Source organism: Octopus sinensis, linkage group LG16 (assembly GCF_006345805.1).
Source record: "Octopus sinensis linkage group LG16, ASM634580v1, whole genome shotgun sequence".
Classification (NCBI taxonomy): domain Eukaryota; kingdom Metazoa; phylum Mollusca; class Cephalopoda; order Octopoda; family Octopodidae; genus Octopus; species Octopus sinensis.
In genome coordinates, this window is record NC_043012.1 from 5,947,613 (window position 1) to 5,968,936 (window position 21,324).

The 21,324-nt window shown below is 37.6% G+C and overlaps 1 protein-coding gene across 2 annotated transcripts in view; it reads left to right on the forward strand.

Moving 5' to 3' along the window:
• Positions 1-21,324, forward strand: part of LOC115220412 (tyrosine-protein phosphatase non-receptor type 13) — a 278,782-nt gene that overhangs the window by 223,706 nt on the left and 33,752 nt on the right. The gene's annotated exons all lie outside the window — the stretch shown is intronic.

Sequence of the window (21,324 nt, forward strand, 5' to 3'; positions counted from 1 at the left end):
CAGAGAGAGAGAGAGAGATAGAAGAAGTATGGGACATACTAACTTAGGTTGACTTGTTAGAGGACACTTGTAAAAGGTACAAGTGAAAGAGAGAAAAACAAGTGATTGATAGAGAGAGGACGAATGAATAAATTTAAGTGAGTGACTGAGAGAGCCAGCCTGACTGATTCATCGTATTTGATTTGGTTGAACATGAGAAGCGAAATACGAGAGAGAGACAGAATGAGAGAGAGAGAGAGAAGAAAGAGAGGCAGACAGACAGACGGACAAACTGAGCATGTATGTAAATATGAGAGAGAGAGAGAGGGGGGGGGTCTGAATGCTAAGAATAAACCAGTTGCAATGTAAGGTGGGAGATGATGAAAAGTTCATATTTCGAGCAGTTTATTAATTTATTTATTTAATTAATTATTTATTCGCGCGCGCACCTCCCGTGTCATCATTTCTCTCTCTCTCTCTGTGTATGTATTTTTTAGTGTTTCATTTTACAAAAACAGAGAAAAATGCAAAACAAAAGAAAATAGACAAGTTTGTAATGTTAGCGAGGAGTGAAAGAAAGGGAAAGCTGAAAGGAAGAAAAGAACAAAGCAAAGGAAATAAAGAGAGAAAGAGCTACAGCGATATAGAAGGAAGGAAGGAAGGAAGAAAGAAAAAGAAGATAACAAAGAATGATAGACAAGGAGAAGGAGAAAGAGGCAAAGAAAGAGTGCGAGAAAAGAACGGAAGGACAGACGAGTGATAAAGGTGCGAGTGAATAACGAAAAAAAAAGAAAATGAGTACCGCAAACTAGAAGAAACAACAATAAAAAAAAGGGGAAAACTGAAGAGATAGAGAGAAGAGAAGACGGCAAGAAAAAGAAAGCCGAAAGGAAACAAACAAAAAGAAAAAAAAAGGAAGCCAAGGGTGGATGACAAGAAAGGCAGAAGGGAAGAAAAAAGAAAAAAGTAGAAGGAAGGATTTAGGTGTGAGTTTGAGTAATCAGAGTGGTTGGTGGGTGGCTTTTGGCGACATTCCAGCACAGCTGTGGAACCATCTTTCTTTAAGCATCGTAACATGTTCTTCACCTGGAAAATAATTTACAGATAATGAAATCCGGAATGGTAAGTTTGCTCCACTATTCTCAGCTTGTTGAATATTTATACACTACACATACAACACAACGCTTTTGCCATAGGTACATTAAATACATGTACATGTATACACATAGCATTTAAGTTTGCCCCTAAATATATTCATGAATGTGTGTATACGAGAGAGATAGATAGATAGATAGAGTGAGATAGTGTGTTCATAATACGAAGACGAAATGGCGAGGTGCTCTATGCATTATTACCATATTACCAAGAAGTATGCATCTTTCGAACCGTGTTTGCTACCTGTTTTCATTCCCTTGTGAAGTTGACTCACTTCACTTTACTTTTGCATTTAATAATAATAATTCATAAATAAAAAACAAGACACGGACGCCACTACACGTTTCCCTTTTTCGTTCGATAGTGCGTTGTTTCTAAAAGCTTGTAATACTTTCTGTAGAAAGCATTATTGTCGGCGAATGGCCGGTAAGGGTAAGATTACAAATCGGACCTTTTCAGCTTGCGGTCCAGGTTCGCGTCTCAGCATGATAAAGCACTCTATCAGGGTGGCTTTTGAGGACATATAATTGATTTTTATTGTATCCTTCGCTAGGAAACAGTGTATACGGCTTCACAAAATAAAAATAAAAGTGTTACTTGCAATAGAGACTAGAGTTCTCTCCAGTGAGAGCTTTGTCTTCGTTAATGAACGCCACCGAAAATTGAAATAAAACCGCTGCGGCTTATAAAATGTAATTACATGTATACATATATTTTTGTGTTAGAATGTATTTGTGTGTGTGCGCACGTGTTTAAAGATATATATGTTTATATATGTGTATGTGTTTAAATATGTGTGTATATATATATATATATATATATATATATATATTAACTTGCCTGAAGACCCTGCGCACACGTGTGCGAATGAATGTGTGTAATATACGTACATGTTAGACTGTGGTTAAGAAGTTTGATTCCCGACTATATGATCTTAGATTCAGTCCCACGGTGCTGCTATTCGGACCAGTTTCTATCATACCACCAATCCGAATGCCCTTCCTGTCGCCAATCTTCATCTTCTTCCGAGTAAGGTAATATTTCCCGCAATGACCCAAACGTGTATCTGTAGAATAGTGGAGATCAACACAAAAAAACATTATCTAGCTAAGTATTACCTTGCTTGGAAACAGGTGTGGGTTAGCGACAGGAAAGACGTGGGAGTGTGTCTCCTTGTGTAATACAATGCATAGTGTAATAGTTATTAACGAGTGTCGCCGTCCTTCGTGCACATAAATTATTGTCTGTTTGGAAGACATCAACGCACATCAGCATATAACTTGTTCGGTTACTTCTATAAACAAGAGCCACCATTTTTGTTAGGATTTGTTGATCCAATGGTAACTTTCACTGAAGAGACAGAATTAGGTCGATACACTGGTGCTTCAAATATCTCGTACAGAAATGAATCGAGCGTTTTGTCAACAGTGTGCAAATCTTTGCACGCGGCCAGCGAGCTCGGGGGAGAGTTGGTCGATTACATCGACCCCAGTGTTCAACTGGTGCTTATTTTATCGACCCCGAAAGGATGAAAGGTAAAGTCGACCACGGCGGAATTTGGACTCAGAACGTAAAGACGGACGAAATACCTATTTCTCTAGACAAAGGGATTAAGTCGATTACATCGACCCCAGTGCGTAATTGGTACTTATTTAATCGACTACGAAAGGATGAAAGGCAAAGTCGACCTCGGCGGAATTTGAACTCAGAACGTAACGACAGACGAAATACTGGTAAGCATTTCGCCCGGCGTGCCAGCTCGCCGACTTCGAATTAACATAGTCACATCCAAATATGATGGATCATATTAAGAGTAAATATGCACTGCATCGTTTTCATTCTCATCGTTTTTCATACACATAATTTATTATGAGACTACTCTCTGATACGCATCCATTTCCTGCTCCTCTTTCATACTTTAGCCACTCAACACCTGTCATAATGCCACGTCCCTACCCTCTACTTCAACCCCACTCAGTTTAAGGTCTTTGTCTTGCAAGTTATTTTGGCTACCTCACTGCTTCTGGTGTCGCGAAAAAATGCACCCTGTACACTGTCGTTGGCGTTAGGAAGTGCATCTAATTGTAAAATCATACCAAAACGTACACTGGAGCTTAACGCCGTCCTCCGACTCGTTGTGTCTTCTCAAACCATTCAACACATGCCAGCATGGAAGCCGAACGTGTTAAATGATGATGACGCTAATATATATAGGCGCAGGAGTGGATGTGTGGTAAGAAGCTTGCTTCCCAACCACATGGTCCCGAGTTGAGTCCCACTGCGTGGCATCCCGGGCAAGTGTCTTCTACTATAGCCTCGGGCCGATCAAAGCCTTGTGAGTGGATTTGTTAGATGGAAACTGAAAGTCGCCCGTCGCATATGTGTCTACCTACCCCATCACCGTTTGACAACCAGTGCTGATGTGTTTATGTCCTCGTAACTTAGCGGTTCAGCAAAAGAGACCAATAGAATATGTACTAGGCTTAACATAAGTCCTGGGTTCGATTTGTTCGACTAAATCCCCAAAAGACCGTGCTCCAGCATGGCTACAGTCAAATGACTGGAGCAAAAGGATATATACACGTATTTGGAAAACAGGCGAGGGTTGACAACAGGAAGAACATCCGGCCGTAAAATCCTGCCTCTGATAAAGATATGAAGAGAGGGTTGTGTTGGAAATTCTGAAAATATTACCGAATCCAGCATACACCTGACGAAAGCAAGAGGGTACCATACCCCAAGCTTTGTTTATTAAAACAAAGACGAAGGCACTAATCTAAATACATAAGTGTATTTCTATTTTATAAAAGCTAATATAAATAAAGGCTGGTTGGTTAGTCGGTTGGTTTTTCAAGTCACGCTTTACACCGTAGAGAGAGAGAGAGGGGTAATGGGAAGGTGCAGAGACTGTTAAGAGGTGCATGATGAGCGCACATAGTAGGCTTGACGGCAGGCAATGAATAAAAAGCACGCCCTCCCCTTCATACACATGCCACAGTAAGAGAGAGTCATAGTCTGAGGAGGAGAAGAATAAGGGACAGAGGAATAGATATCTTTCTCTTGAAAATTAGTATTGTTTTTTATCATTTTGTATAAACTCAAAAAAGTTGGAAAAAAGTTAAATTACAACAATTATGTTTGCCACATGTCAAAAGTATACTTCGAAGTTCCCCGTCAAAATGACCCGTCACTTCAGTATTGACTCTTCTCCATCTCGAAAGTCGTGCCTGTATATATTTGTATATGAATATGTATATTTGTTTATGCGTACACTTCTGTGTGTGTCTTCGTGCGAATGCTCGTGTAGTCTACTGTGTATATATGTATGTATGTGTATATAATTATTGAATGGCACTTCTACATGCAAGATACACACACACACACACATATATATATATATATATATATATACACACACACACACATGTATGAATACAATCACAGGTTAACACATACTCATGGGTTATATATATATATTACACATACTCATGGGTAATATATATATATATGCGCACATGTGTGTTTGTTTGCACCCTGTAACAAGTCCATTAATTTTATTTATGCAGTTTATATAAAACATTGTTTATGGAGGTATGGATACGCTTAACGAAAACGATATAAAACATGTGTATATTTATATCAATATATAAAAGATCAAAGGATTGATAATTAATTGTGTGTGTATGTATGTTTAAGATAAGCGGAAACGATAAAAGATGAAAGTTTCCGGATGTTGCAGAGGCGGTTTGGGTATGCGTTTTAAGTACAATGGTACATAATTGTTTGAGGTCGTATTAATACTTTGTTTCCGAAAAAAAAAAGGAGAAAAAAAGTGGGTAAATTATATAAATGAAGGCAGAAAGGGGATTAAGTAAAAGCGTTAAACTTATTAACAAATTAGTACTGACACTTCCTCTGGCCGTTCTATATTTATACACGTACATTAGCCCATCCGCATACATAAATTGATTGTTATATAATGTGTGTCTGTGCATTTGTATATGGAATAACGAGCATAAATGCGTATGTAGAACTGTGGCTATATATGTGTATATATGTGTGCGTGCCTGTATAACACGCACACATTAACACAAATAAATATTGTTTGTATGCATAAAGCAAGCGCTCGTGCACACACATACACTCGTGCGCGCACGTGTCTGCAATCATACACCGGAAGTCGTTGTTGATATCGATTTCTTTTTGAAAGATAAGAAATAACTATTTCTTGAAGACTTAATTTCTTTAATTAACATTTCTAGCAGGAACTATTCTTTTGATCAATATCGGTCGTTTGTGTGTTTGCCTCTCTATTCGCTCTTGAATGAGTATCTAAGGTGTTTGCGTGTAAAGTTCCCGCTGGATGATCGCCCTGGCGTGAAACTGAAGTCGCGAGAAAAGAATTTAGTTGAACGTTTATGTTTACAGACGAAGAAAAAGTACTCAATACATTGTTTAGATATTTTATTAGAAACTGAACCTTCTTGAACTGTTATTCTGGATTTCACTTTGTCGGTCAGCCAAATATGTGTTAAGGTTGGGTAATGCTCTCTCATCACCAAAAATAGAAAAGGACAAAAACATGATGCTATTTGAAAATACCCGACACACGTACACAAAAGAACCCTTCTCCTGTCGTAGATTATATTTCTTCATATTTTTAGAATTGCGAGTGACCTTTGTAGTATGGCCATTTTTTAAAAATTTATTGAATTGAAAGAAAAATAAAACGCAATACATAAAATGAAACGAAAACGCACACATTTTTAATGATTCTTTCTAGAATAGGCACACAGCCTGAAATTTCGCGGGAGGCGGCTAGTTGATTAAATCGACCTCACGGCTCAACGGGTACTTATTTTATTGACTCTGAAAGGAGAAAAGACAGCCGATCGCGGCAGAATTTGAATTCAGGACCTAAAGACAAACGAAATGTTGCTTAAGTATTTTGTCCGGCGTGCTAACGTTTCTAACAGTATTAATGATTTCTGCTGTCGGCACAAGGCCTGAAATTCTTTTTTGGGGGTTAAGTCGATTACATCGACCCCAGTGCTCGACCGGTACTTAATTTATCAACCCCGAAAGGATGAAAGGCAAAGTCGACCTCGGCGGAATTTGAACTCAGGACCTAGCAGCAGATGAAATACCGCTAAGCATTTTGCCTGGCATACTAACTGTTCTGCCAGCTCGCTCCCATTTCGTTCTCCCAGTAACAATGAATTTAAATTTTTGACACAGAGTCAGGAATTTTGGGGAGGGGGTAAATTGATTACATTTGGCTCCAGTCCTCAACTGGTGGTTGTTTTATCACTATGATAGGATAAAAAAACAAAATTGACCTCGGCGGTATTTGAACTTAGAAAGTAAAAACGGATGAAATGCCGCCAATCATTTTGTCTGGCGTGCTAACGACTCTGCCAATTTGCCATTTTGGTACTTCCAGTAATAATGTAATACAAAACTGTTGCCTCAACTTATTGTCCATTTTGTAAATTTTTGCTTAGAGAAACAGTTTTAATTATCCTGTGCTTTTTACTCGTTCGCAGTGCTGTCATAATATTTTAGGCTGGATGAGTTCAAATCCGCGGAGGTTGACTTTGCCTTTCATCCTTTCAGGGTCGATAAATTAAATACCAGTTGCGTAGTGTGTTCGATCTAATCGACTGGCCCCTTCCCTAAATTTCGGGCCTTGTGCCTAGAGTAGAAAAGAATATTTTAGGCTGGAAAACCAGACAATAAATGAACTGTGTTTACAATGAAGTCCTCGCTACAAGTTGCTGTTGATGTTTCACCCCAAATCAAAGGCATTCCAACCATCCATGACTACACTGTACACCATGCCCTTATTTGGATGTCTTCGTGGTTAGGATTCGATTCCCAGCGGTACGTTGTGTCCTTGAGCAAGAGGTTATATTTCACATTGCTGCAGTCCTCTCAGCTGGCAAAAATGAATTGTTCCTGTAATTCAAAGGGCCAGCCTTGTCACACTGTGTGTCACGCTGAATCTCCCTGAGTACTACATTAAGGGTACACGTGTCTGTGGAGTGTTTAGCCACTTGCATATTCGTTTTACAAGCAGACTGTTCCGTTGATGGAATCAATGGGGGACACTCGTTATCGTAACCGATGGAGTACCAGTTTTTAAAAAAATATTATTTTTGTCTATGACATTAGGTGGAGCTACTTGATCTGATTAATTACAAGTTGAGTCTTTTTTTTTTTAAAGTAAATAAGCTATTGGTTGAAATGTGGCGTAAACGACCGGAAACACTTGAGTCAGAGGTCAATCGAGTGGTAGATGATGAAGTGCAATGATTATGGAGATGCACTTTGCCTAGTGAGAATTCATTGTGCAGTCAGTTCTTGTATAACCACTAAAAGTACTGTAGGCGACTTGCATCAGTAAAGTATTACCCCCCCCCATATCCTTTAAATCATATAAATTATCCTTTACCGTAAACGTTTACTGTAAATCTTTTCTTGTCTCAGTATTCATGGCAGGAAAACTGCTGTTCTGATGACGTCTAGTGGGGGTAGAAACAAATACCTACGGTTGTCCTCTTCTCATTTGGAATTTAGTCGCAATTTTCACAAGCTATATGTTTTTTTCTTTCTCTAAGAAGGAAGATAAATTAAGTAAATCAAGAATTTATATTGTATATTTGGTAATCCTGTATTTAACCCACTGGTCACTCGAGTCATTCCCCATAGCTCTTTTTTGTTTATATACACACACACACACACACACACACACACACACACACATATATATATATATATAATATATATATAATATATATATATACACTCTTTTACTTGTTTCAGTCATTTGACTGTGGTCATGCTGGAGCACCGCCTTTAGTTGAGCAAATCGATCCCAGGACTTATTCTATCGGTCTCTTTTGCCGAACCGCTAAGTTACGGGAACGTAAATATACCAGCATCGGTTGTCAAGTGATGTTGGGGGGTGGGGACAAACACAGACACACACTACACATACATATATACATACGACAGGCTTCTTTCAGTTTCCATTTACCAAATCCACTCACAAGGCTTTGGTCGGACCGAGGCTATAGTAGAAGACACTTACCCAAGGTGCCACGCAGTGGGACTGAACCATGAACGATGTGGTTCGTAAGCAAGCTACTTACCACACAACCAGATAGATCGATCGTTAGCCACTACACACATTTTTTCTCTCTTTGTTTTTTTTTATGTAGAAGAGCGTAGGCTCGAAACGTAAAAGACTTTTTCTATTCCTGAACGTTATATTAATACATCTGTTGGTTTTGTACACCACCTGTCTTCGTCTTTTGCTTTTTTTCGTAAACTCCCCCTATATATATATATATATATATATATATATATATATTCATATATTCATCTTTGAATATATTTTATCACATCCCTCTCTGTAAGGTGGAGTGACTGCTGCTGCGAGTGTTACTGGCCATTCTCCGCAGCAGCTCCATCGCAGTCATTACCACACTAGGCACCGTTTGTTTCAGAGTGGGGGACACCCCCAATCTTCTGTTGCTCCCTACATCAGATATTTTTTCATTTTCTTCCAACCACAAATTTTAATTTGAAGATTTTCAAAAAATGTACTTTTGCATACTGAGGACAAATATCACAGTTATTATTTTGGAAATGTTATAAAAAAAAAAAAAAAAAAAGTTACAGGCATTGAAATTTACGTATTTTTAGCCAATGAATTTCAAGCCAGTATCCTCACAGTCGAAACTATTGTCATGGTAACTCCTGTGTATCGTTTATTCATACAGCTGTGGGTGAAAGAATTTGACGGGAACTAGGTTTTGTGAGGAGAGATTGGTAGCACTATCGCAGTAGACTGTAAACATTATTCACTGGAGACCTCCGCTGAAGATTTGCTCTGCAATCCAATGAAGATTGATGGTGGTCCTGGCAGAATTGGTGAAATAGTCGGAACTGTATTTTTGAGAAGAAAATACAACCGGGGGTTCGAATGTTAACCGAATAGTGGGGTTTCGGCGGTATGTGTCGCGAGACTCGAGAAGTTCTTTTCACCGCGCCCTCTCGATATCATGATGCACTCGCAAATTGCATTCGACAATCAATTTTGTCGAGAACGACTATTTACAGTGACTCGTGGCACACGTACTCGCATATTCCTGAGTTACTAGGGTACCAATTTCACCACAGAACGGTGAAACACAGCGTTGAGTTTGTAAACTCGAAAAACAGCCCTTTGGCACGATGATCATTCTACAATGGACTCGTATCTCTGCTAGTTTATGTGGCGCCGCCGTTATGAAAAACAAGGCTTCTTTCAAAAGTTAATGCTGTGTATATCTCAATTGCTTTAATTTCATAACATTCCGTTACATTGCTTTATTTCATCATTGTCTTCTTTCATTGACGATTCCACGTGTTTTCGATTCATTTCGGCATTTTCCAGGTCGAAAATATGATTTCATTTTCTTGGAATTGTTTTCTTTTTTTTCTTTTTAATTTTTTTACGGTTCCCTTTGATTGCATTTTCAACTCTAGATTGTTGCCATGGCAACTATGGCTGGAAAGTTTTGACTTTCGCTTGTGAGGACATGGACTCATTTCATTGGCCAAAAATATATAACTTTAGGTGTTTCCATCTTGTTAATCATTACTTTTTCGGAAAAATTAATGCGATATTCTTCACCGTCAAGCAAAACTACATCTATGTGGAAAATCTGAAAGCAATCCATTGAGAATTGAAAAATCTTCAAGTGGTTGGAAGAAAACGAAAAAAAGACCCCCCCTTTTTTTTAAATCTTTTTTTTTTTATCTTTGTGTCTTTGAATTTAAATGTTATAGTTTAAAATGTGATCTGTAGTTAATTGACTGTAGAATTTGAGCAATTTTATCACTTTCAACTTCACCTTAAGTGTTGTTTGCTAAATTGCGAATCTCTCTCTGTGTAGTTGCTATTTCCAAAAGTGGAACAAGGAACATTGCTAGTAAAAACCATGCTATGGCGAAACGAGTAGTTATCCAGTTAATGATCAAAATATTATAGACTTGGCAATATTGAAATTTAGTTGTGTTTTATTTAATATAGCTCACTGATAGTTGCTATTTAGCTATTGCTTTTATTTGGATTAGATCGGAGAGATAGCGACAGTTTATGGTATATAAATACAGGAAAGAAAATGGAGAATTAAGATAATAATAATTATTTATTATTTAAAAAATTGGTAATCTTTACTTCTTACAGCCGTTTCCATTAATGCAGCCATCCCTTTACGAGGTTAACTTATCCTCTAAGCATCTTATCACATATATATGTGTGTGTAATAGCTTGGCTAAGTTGCTTGCTTAACAACCACATGGTTCCGGGTTCAGTCCCACTGCATGGCACCCTGGTCAAGTGTCTTCTACTATAGCCTCGGGCCGACCAAAGCCATGTGAGTGGATTTGGTAGACTGAAAGAAGCCCGTTGTATATATGTATATATATATATATGTCTTTGTGTGTCTGTTTGTCCACCCAACATCGCTTGAGCGGTTCGGCAAAGGAGACCGATAGAATAAGTACTAGGCTTACAAATAAAATGTCCTGGGTTCGATTTGCTCGACTAAATGCGGTGCTCCAGCATGGCCGCAGTCAAATGATTGAAACAAGTAAAAGAGTATATATATATATATATAATATGTGTGTGTGTGTGTGTGTGTGTGTATGCATGCCGCCTGCCGGTGTGTGTTGTGAAGAAACAGAGTGGAGAGAAAGAGAGAGGGGAGTGAGGTCCTGCCATTCAGTAGCTCAGCTAGCTTGAAGTAACACAGATAGGCACGGGAGGCACGTTCAGTAGCGAACAATCCTACCAGTGTTTGCTAGAGACTAGATAAAAGTAGCAACTAGTGTTTTAGACTAAAAGTAGGACATATAGGGATGAATGTGTGGAACGAACAAGAAGATAAAGAAGCAGTAAATCTATCCCGTGTCTACTAAATAAATATATATATATCTTGCTTTTCTGCTATGTATTATTATTATTATTATTATTAACAGCATCAAAAGAAGTCAGCCAGTCAGTTTGTATACGTGGTGTGTGTGTCTCACTTTTCGCCCTCTCAGTCCCTCTCTTTGTCTGTCATTCAGTTAAACTTTATTTTCGCTCAGTTTCGAATTTTCACACATTCCTTGTAGCACGGTTTCTAGATGTTCCTTATTTGTACTTCTCACTAAATCATCTCAACCGAGGTCTGTTTTCCAACCATTCACAATTTAACCAATTTATTTATCCACCTATCTCCTCCATTACATATTTATTTAAAAAAAACAACAAAACACTTTTTATCTGTCTTCCTTTCTTAGCTATTAATACTTTTGGTTCTGTTCTTGGTTCAAATCTGATAAAACCTTTTATCTTTTACTTGTTTCTGCCAATAGTTGGTAGTAGGGGTGGGGGAGAGTTGGTAGAAGCTATGACAAAAGTCTTGCGCTATTTAATTACATGCTTTAAAGGGTTTTAATCGAACGAATAGACCTGAACTATTTTTTTAAAGCCTGTACTTATTCTATCGATCCCTTTTGTCGAGCCGCTAGATAGCTGGGATGTAAACAAACCAAGAGATGGTGGTCAGAACAAACACGAAGACACATTCATGACAGGCTTCTACACAGTTTTCACCTGCCATATTCACTCACAGGGTGCTGGTCGGCTTGGGGCTATACTAGAAAACATGCCGAAGGTGTCAAGCAGTGGGACTGAACTCGAAGCCACGTGGTTGCAAGGTGTGCTTCCTAACTACACAGACATGTCTGCGTTCACGTTCTTATATTATACATACACTTTCCTCTTCTCACTCGAGCTGATGTGAGTAGGAATGATAGGCAATTAAATAAGTGCTCTTAGTACTCAGAATTCAAGCAGTCTTTCAGTTTAGATTCGTTCTTACCCAGAGAGAGGTCAGATTGCTAATTTTTATTGTTAGCAAGAGGAAATGGAGTAATAGCCATAACGTCTGCAGTCTCTTCCAGTCTAGCAATGAACGACTGAAATATCTTATGCCCAACTTGAATATCTTCAGTGAGTGGACTGAATACTTAGAATATAAACAGGGTCTTTTTCTTTTTGGTCCAACTAAATGCAATTGTTTCTTGAAATTTTCTCCTTTTACCAATGGACCCCTTGGATTTCTGGTGACCGGTAATAAAATCACAATTTTGGCTTGGAAAAAAAAGTCACAAACTAATTTATGGTGGCTGGTAATAAAGTCACAGGAAAAACATCACAATTTATGGGACCCTGACAAAATTCCTCCCCAGACAAAACCCCTGTGACTTTTTTTTTACACCTGGATTCGGATTTCTATCTTACTTATGGACCCTCATAGCCATTTTGATGTTTAAAAAAATCCTATTATATTTTCAGAATTATTATAGGAGTTGTATAAAAGTAATTGTTAAACTGTTTTCTGTGTTGTAGAAACATAACCAGTTTATTGTACATAACTATTAACTACAGAATCTTACATGGTCCCTGGTTGCAAACCACTGCTATAAGGGGACTAAGAGCACACAATCACCTGGTGGTGGGGGTGATGTACCCAGCAGCATATTAGATCTACCAGACTAATGTTGTTGTTGTTGTAGTTGTCATCTTCATTTCTAAAACTGGAACAAATGCCTGCCACTAGACATTTTGATGTGTTATTCTGCTAAGATCGCTGCCGTTAATCATCATTATCATCATTTAATGTCCATTGTCCATTCTGGCATGGGTTGGACGGTTTGACCAGGCTGGCATGCTAGAAGGCTGCACCAGACTCCATTCGGATTGTGCATGGTTTTCTACAGCTGGATGCCCTTCCTAACGCCAACCACTCCTGGAGTGTAATGGATACTTTTACGTGCCATTTGTGAGACACTGGGGTGCTTTTATGTGTCACCGGCACGGGTGCCAATTTGCGATGACTGATTTTGCTTGGCTTGATGGGTCTTCTCAAGCACAACATAATCCCAAAGGTCTTGGTCATTGCCTCCGTGAGGCCCAATGCTCAAGTGGCTCAATGTTCAGTGTTTTTTACATGCCACCAGCGCGGGTGCACTTGGCTTGACAGGTCTTCAAGCACAGCACATTGCCAAAGGTCTCGGTCACTCGTCATTGTCTCGAAGGTCGTGCTTTACCATCTTGTTGCATGTCTTCCTGGGCCTACCTCTACCACAGGTTCCCTCCACAGTTAGAGATCAGCACTTTTACACAGTTGTCCTCATCCAAATACATCGCATGACCATACCAGTGCAGTCGTGTCTCTTGCACACCACATCTGATGCCTCTTGTGCCCAGTTTTTCTCTCAAGATGTTTACACTCCGTTGACCATGTGCACTGACAAAGCACAAGGTCTGGAATTTAGGGAAAGGGGTTTGGGTTAGTCGATTAGATTGAGCTCAGTACTTGATTGGTTATTTATTTTTATCAACCCTGGATGGATGAAAGATAAAGTTGAATTCTGTGGGATTTGAACTCAGAATGTAAAGGACTGGAACAAATACTACGGAAAACGTTTCCAAAGCTTTAACAATTCTGCCAGCTCAGTGCCTAAATAATCCTTTCTTTTATAGTCACAAGGCCTGAAATTTGGTGGGAGGGAGCTAGTTGATTACATTGATCCCAGTGTTCAACTGGTACCTATTTTCATTGACCCTGAAAGGATAGAAGGCAATATCGACCTAGGCAGAATTTGAACTCAGAATGTAAGGACAGATGAAATACTGCTAAGCATTTTACCTGGCATGCTAATGATTCTGCCAGCTCGCTGCCTTTCAGTTGCCTTACTAATGATAATAATAATCCTTTTTACTATTGACACCAGGCCTGAAATTTAGTGTCGGTGCTGGTGCACTGGAGTTGATGAAATCAACTCCAGTGCACCAGCACCGACAGGGTCACCAAGTACCTTACAAAACAAAAAAAAACAACCCCTCAACTGGGGAGAATAGTATTGAGGGGTTGTGGCTTTGTACCAGTTCAGATGTTTTAGATAACGGACAGACATAGGTGTCTTGCTGTTGAGTAGATACATGGATACTCCTGTTCCAGTTGTGACCATGACATCTTTTCCCGTGCATGTAAGATATTATTTGATGCATAAACTGGCCAACTCCTTACATCATTGACCCCTACTTCTTAGAACTGTTGATAACTTATCACCTCCCCTGCACAATCATCTAAATTTTTAAAAATAAAATTAAGTATAATTGATAGACTACTCTGTCATATGTAACGTTTATTTATTCACATTGTTTTTAGTTTATTAAGCGTTATCTTGTTGCTTCAAGATTGTGATGGTGTGATTGTTTATTTTTTTTGAATGGCATTGTAGTGTTGGTGTGAAAGGTCAGATCTGATCGGTTTGAGCATAACACAAGTAGAATATTTGGGCCAGATATAGCTGGCTGGAGGGTTAAAGACAATAATACATTTGTTCTTTTGTGTCGTTACTGCTTTTTAATGAGAAATATTTAAAGAAATTTAATGAAAATACTTATTGAAATTGGTAAAGAACAATAAAATTCCAGTCATATTATATCGATACAGTTGAATCTTCAATGTTTAGCCACCCCTTAAATAGCTACACAGACATCTTGGGGTCAATATTGATCACTTTGCTGATCCTTGATTTAGTGTATCCTTTTTTGTTTAAGGCAGTAAGGATGTGATTTGAAGGAGTTTTGAGGAAACTTTTGGCTGCTGTTTTTATGATACAATGACTGTGGTTTTCTCATAGGCAGGTCAACCAGCTAAATTGCTAACACTAGAAGTAGTAACTGTTAAGAACTGTAGTTTGCCAATAATTGACATCTGAGAGTCATACTGTTTAAAAGTGGTGATGGTGGTGGTTGTGACTGAGGTGGGTGGGGGTCAGAGTTTTTAACATTTTTTTTATAGAACCTGCAAGTGTATCAGGGTAAGGTTTTTGAGTAGATAGAGTTATGTACTTGGCATGTTTTACACAAGAGCAAAGAAAACAGAAACAACATTAAGTCATTTGGCTTGAAGAGTTAAGAACGTGGAGAGGCGAAGGAAAGTGGTGGGGGTGGAGGAAGAATGAAACTGGGGCAGGGGAATTGAAAAGTGATTCAATGACAGCGCCTCCCCCCCATCCAATGCCACCACCATCACTACAACCACTAAACCAGATTAGCTCTGATTAGCCAGAGACTGTGTTTTTTGTCATTGTGAATAGTTATGATCATGCTAGAATTGGTTGGCTACTGGTGTGAAGGTGCGTTGCCTAGTGGTTAGGTATGTTGCACTCACATTCATGAGATCGTGGTTTCACTTCTTAGACCAGTTGTGGATTGTGTTCTTGAGCAGAACACTTCATTTCATGTTGCTCCACTCCACTCGGCTGTAAAAGGGTCACCCTGTGGATGGACTAAGCTTCTGATCAAGGGGGGAATGTTGGCCTGTTTGCTTAGCCAGTGGGGTGACATCATTCAATAGCTAAAACAATAGAAAGCACATTGTGACCAGAATTGTGTAACATCTGATATATATATATATATATATATATAAAGTTAATCCAAACAAGAAAGCACAAAAAAAACACAACAACGCAAGGACGTGGAACAAATATAGTATTATTGGATGCTCAGGAAAGAAGGGAAGAAGGAGGGTTTAACGCTTCGAGCAGAGCTCTTCGTCGGAAACATAGAAGAAGGAAAGATCCAGAGAAGGGAAGACAGAGGAACAAAAATCGCCAACGGTACACATGAGGTCACATTTTGAAAGTATATAAGTATATATATATTGTTTCAGCCATTTGTCTGCAGCCATGGCTTGGGCTCTACCTTGAAGAGTTTAGTCGAATGAATCAACCCAGGACTTATTTTTTAAGCCTAGCACTTATTCTGTTGGTCTCTCTTGCTGAACCGCTAAGTTATGGGGACGTAAACATACCAGTACCAGTTGTCAAGTGATGGGGGACAAATACAAACACAAAGATGCACACATATATATTTATATATTTACGCATGACGGGTTTCTTTCAGTTTCCCTCTACCAAATCCACTCACAAGGCTTTGGTTGGCCCTAGGCTACAGTAGAAAACACTAGCCCAAGGTGCCATGCAGTGGGACTGAACCTGGAACCATGTGGTGGGGAAGCAAGCTTCTTACCACTATCTATCTATCTATATATATATATATATATATATATATATATATATATATACTGTAGTGAGCTATATATATATATATATATACTGTAGTGAGCTATATATATATATATATATATATATATATATATATATATATATTATATACTGTAGTGAGCTATATATATATATATATAATATATATATATATATATATATAGGGAGATAAATAAATATATGCATACATACAAACATATATGTACGTACCTACATCTATCTACATGATATATACATGCATATATAAATAATTATACGGAAGTACAGGAATCACAATAAGACGTAGAAAAAGAAAAAACAAAAAACAAGAAAACGGAAAACGAAAACCAAATACAGGACAGGTTACACAAGGACAAAACCCCCGTCATCAGCTGTCGCTAGAGGAGTCAGGCATGTTTCGAAGGCATAACAGAACACTAATCCATGAGGCCTTCCTGCGAGAGAATTAAAATAAAATTTCAAGCAGCGGGGCACAATGAGTACGAACACAACAAGACGTACGTACAATAAGACTGCAAAATTAAAATACATGTACAAAAACAAACACAAGAGGACGAACGAAAAAGCCTTTTTTCTGGCATGACAAAACAATAAAACTGCAAAAATAAAAATACATGTACAAAAAAGTACAATTAGTTACAAAACGAGAAAATAACAAAATACTATACAGGAATTAACCACACAAGGGGACGACGAAGAAGCCTTTTTGCTGGCAAGGACGAAAGTGTAGTAGCAGCGCGTGGAGGCAGTCTTTTCAATAGTGGTAACCACGTGTAAAGGAATTTTGTTTTATAGGCAAGGAAGAGGGAAGGAGAGGGGGACACGCGGCGAAGAGAGAGAGGAGGGGGAGGGAGAAAGATTGAAGAGGTTATATATATATATATATATATATATATATATATATACTGTAGTGAGCTATATATATTATATATATATATATATATATATATATACTGTAGTGAGCTATATATATATATATTATATATATATATATATATATATATATATTATACACTGTAGTGAGCTATATATATATATATATATAATATATATATATATATATATATATAATATATATACTGTAGTGAGCTATATATATATATATATATATAATATATATATATATTATATACTGTAGTGAGCTATATATAATATATATATATATATATATATATATACTGTAGTGAGCTATATATATATATATATATATATATTATATATATATACTGTAGTGAGCTATATATATATATATATATATATATATATATATACTGTAGTGAGATATATATATATATATATATATATATATATATATCTGTAGTGAGCTATATATATATATATATATATATATATATATATATATTATATATATATATATACTGTAGTGAGCTATATATATATATATATATATATATATATATATATATATACTGTAGTGAGCTATATATATATATATAATATATATACATACAACACACATACACGCACTGCTTTTTCACAAAGTTCTGTTAGAAATAGGCAAATCTCCCACAAATCACATGCTGCCATTTTAGAAATTGAAGTAGGTATCATAAAATGCTGACCAATTGCATTTAAAAAATTTAAATTTTATTCGTTGGCTGTGGTCATACTGTAAGCACTGGCTTCAACCCATGTACATTTCAACTGGCCATATTCTGCATGTTTTATGTTGAATCTGGCCAGATCCTGTCTCTCACACCTACCCTACAATGTCATTGTAAAAATAAACAATCACATCTTCAAAATCTCAAAGCTACCAAATAATACTTGATTAATTTTTTTAAAATGTGAATAAAAATTACATTTGACAGAGTAATCTGAATTTTGGAGGCTTAACCCTTTCGTTACCGTATTTCTTTTGAGATGCTCTGTGTTTCTTTGAATTTTAAATATGATAAAGATTTTAGTAAAATAACTTGGTAATTGTAAGCTAGTGTTAGGAATATAAATTGTGACTAAAGTTTGATGGAAGATTTTAATTCAGAACTTATGAAACCAAGACATTTGTACTACAGAGCCAGAGGCAGTTTCAGTTGGATTGCTATCGAAAGGGTTGAAGAAACGCTCAATTAAAACCATCTTCATTTGTTTGATATTATATTAACATTGGAAGAATGAAAGTTGGAGTTGACCTGGATAGGATTTGATCTCAGAATGTAAAGGAGATTAACTAAATCCCTCAAAGCATTTTGCCAGCATGCTCCATTGATGCTGCCACCCACTCCTTTTTTTCCAGTGGTGGTGGTGGTGGTGGTGGTGGAATGGGGCAAAACAATTGTTGAATGAGCAGTTATTCATGCCATTCAGATTGGATGGTATCAGAGGTTGTGTGTGAGGAAGATGAATAAAGAATAAGATGTGAGTTTGGCCTTAACTCATTAGCAAATAAATAAACCAGCCACATCTCGTCAAAATATTGTGCCTACTTTGTCTTCAAACTGGCCATATCTGGCTTCTCACACCTACCGTACAATGTCATTCTAAAATTAAACAATCACATCATTGAAATTTCAAAGCTACAAGATAATGCATGATTAATCCAAAACAATTTGAGTAAGAAATCTGAATGCTGAAGAGTTAATGAGAAATGGAGAGACATAAGCGGAAAGAGAAAGATAGATGTAGTAGTAGTAGTAGTAGTAGTAGTAGTAGTAGTTGTTGTTGTTTAACCCTAAGTCATCCCTCATTGGTATTCGGCTCACAATCATAGGATCATGAGTTCATCACATTGTGTCTGTAAGACACTCCACATTGTTCCAGTTCACTCAGCTGCTAAAATTGGGTTGCACCCGTAATTCAAAGGGCCAGCTTTGTCACACTTTGTGGTCATGCTGAATCTCTCCGAGAACTACATTAAGGGTGCACGTGCTTGTGGAGTGCTCAGCAACCTGCACATTAATTTCACGAGCTGGCTGTTCCCTTGATCGCACCCACTGTTGTAAGGAACAGAGGGCCAGTTTTTTTTATTAATATATCCTTCATTGAACAGGTTTTCTAGCTGTTGCTGCTTTCTTACGTTTTTTGAAGGTTTGTTGGGCTGTGTGATCCCACTTTTACCTTATTTAAGACAGGTGTGATTTCAGGGAGATTTGGCTGCTACTTTTAGGACTCTGAGTGATCATGGAAAGGCTGGTGATGGTCTCTGCTGTTATTTAGTTCCAAGCCCTTCCTGATTAAGAAAGCTTCTATGCTGCTCCGGTCTTCATCACCTCACCATCACATTTTTTCTTTTCGGGCATTATGCTTCTTGGCATACATTATTCAATCTGTCCTACTTAAGATAATAAGGTTTGTGGTTTGAGGGAGATGGTTTGGCTGATATTTCTAGCAGGTTGAATGAACAATCATAAAGGTTTTCTCATTGGCTTGTTATCATGATGATGGTGGTGGTGGTGGCGGCAATGGTTGTTGCTGGTAATGTGTGGTGGTCGTGGCAGTTGGTGGTTTCCTTGTAGTGTGTGTGTGGGGGGGGGTGCACGCATTGATGTAGAAGGGGGCGGTGTTGATGATGATGATGATGATATGCTGCTTGTGATGGCGATGGTGTTGGTGGTTCTTAGTATTCTTGCTTGTGTGTGTGTGTGTGTGTGTGTGTGTGCAGTAATGTGGAAGCGGGGTGGGTGGTATTTGTGGTATGTGGCTTGTTATAGTGGTTGTATGTAGGGGTGTGCTTGTTGCTCTCTTTGCCTCTATGTGTGTGTGTGTGTGTGTGTGTGTGGCGATAGTGATACATGTTGATTAATTTGCTTTTTTTTCTTCTTTGTTGTTGGGGTTGAGGGGGCGGTGGTGTTGGTGGTGCCGCTTGGTTTGTGTTTGGTGACGTCACTTGTGGTAGTGGTGATGATGGTGATGCTGCTGCTGCTGATAGTGTTGATAGTGGATGTTTATGTGTGATTGACTAATTGGTTTGTTGGCTGGTTGGTTGGCTGGCTGGCTGCTTGGTTCCTAAAGTTCCATTCATGAAATGATTAATAAGTGTGCCACGCGCCGCTCCCCCCCACCGTGCCCCATTTCTTCTTCTTTTTGTTGTTGTTTCTGTAATTTTTCTCTTTCTTATCCAAGAAACAACCTGCGCATACTTCAATGAAAAATAAAATAATTATAAATATATAAAGTTAAAATATATATACACATATATATATATATATAAAACAAAGAAGAAATTTAAAAGATGAAAGAATTTTGTTTTGTTTTTCTTTTAAAATATCAAAGATAAAAAGTTGTAAAGAAAATTAAAAACAAAAGCAAAAAGTAGAATTAGTATAATGGGTTTGTGTGTTGTAGGGTGGGAGTGGAGTTTGATGGCGGAGAAACTAGTTCCAGGTTTTTGTTTTTGATTGTTAAAATTTTGAAAGAAAAATGGAGAAATATGTTCTTAAAGAATTTGAATGTCAGCTGTGGGGTTGTATGTCTGGTGTATGTGTGTGCATGACATGTTTATGTATATATATATATTAGTGTACATGTCTGTACATATGTATAAAGTACGTCTGTCTGTGTATATATGTATATATATTACATGTCTGTGTGTTTTATGTATATGCATATATTACATATCTGTGTTTGTGTATGTATATATATGTGTGTGTGTGTATAACATGTCTGTGTTTGCATGTATATATATATATTATATATATGTTTTATATATGTATGTATATTCATACACACACGTCTGTGTGTCCCCTCCCCTCACATAGATTGATGCTCAGAAATTGGAACAGAAGTGAATGAAAAGAGAGGATTTATGAGCTGAGATAGAGAAAGAATGCAGGGCATATGTAGGGGCAAATAGGAAAGGAGAAAAGGATAGATACACTGTATCATGTGACCAAGTAGAAAGGGCAGATAACATCACGTGACTAACAGACAATTGGAAGACATGTCTTTATTTTGTTTTGTCTTCTGTTGATGTTTTTATGGTATGTCATAGCTGTACTTTTATCTTGATGTTGCTTCTGTGTGTGTGTGTGTGTGTGTATCTTTTAA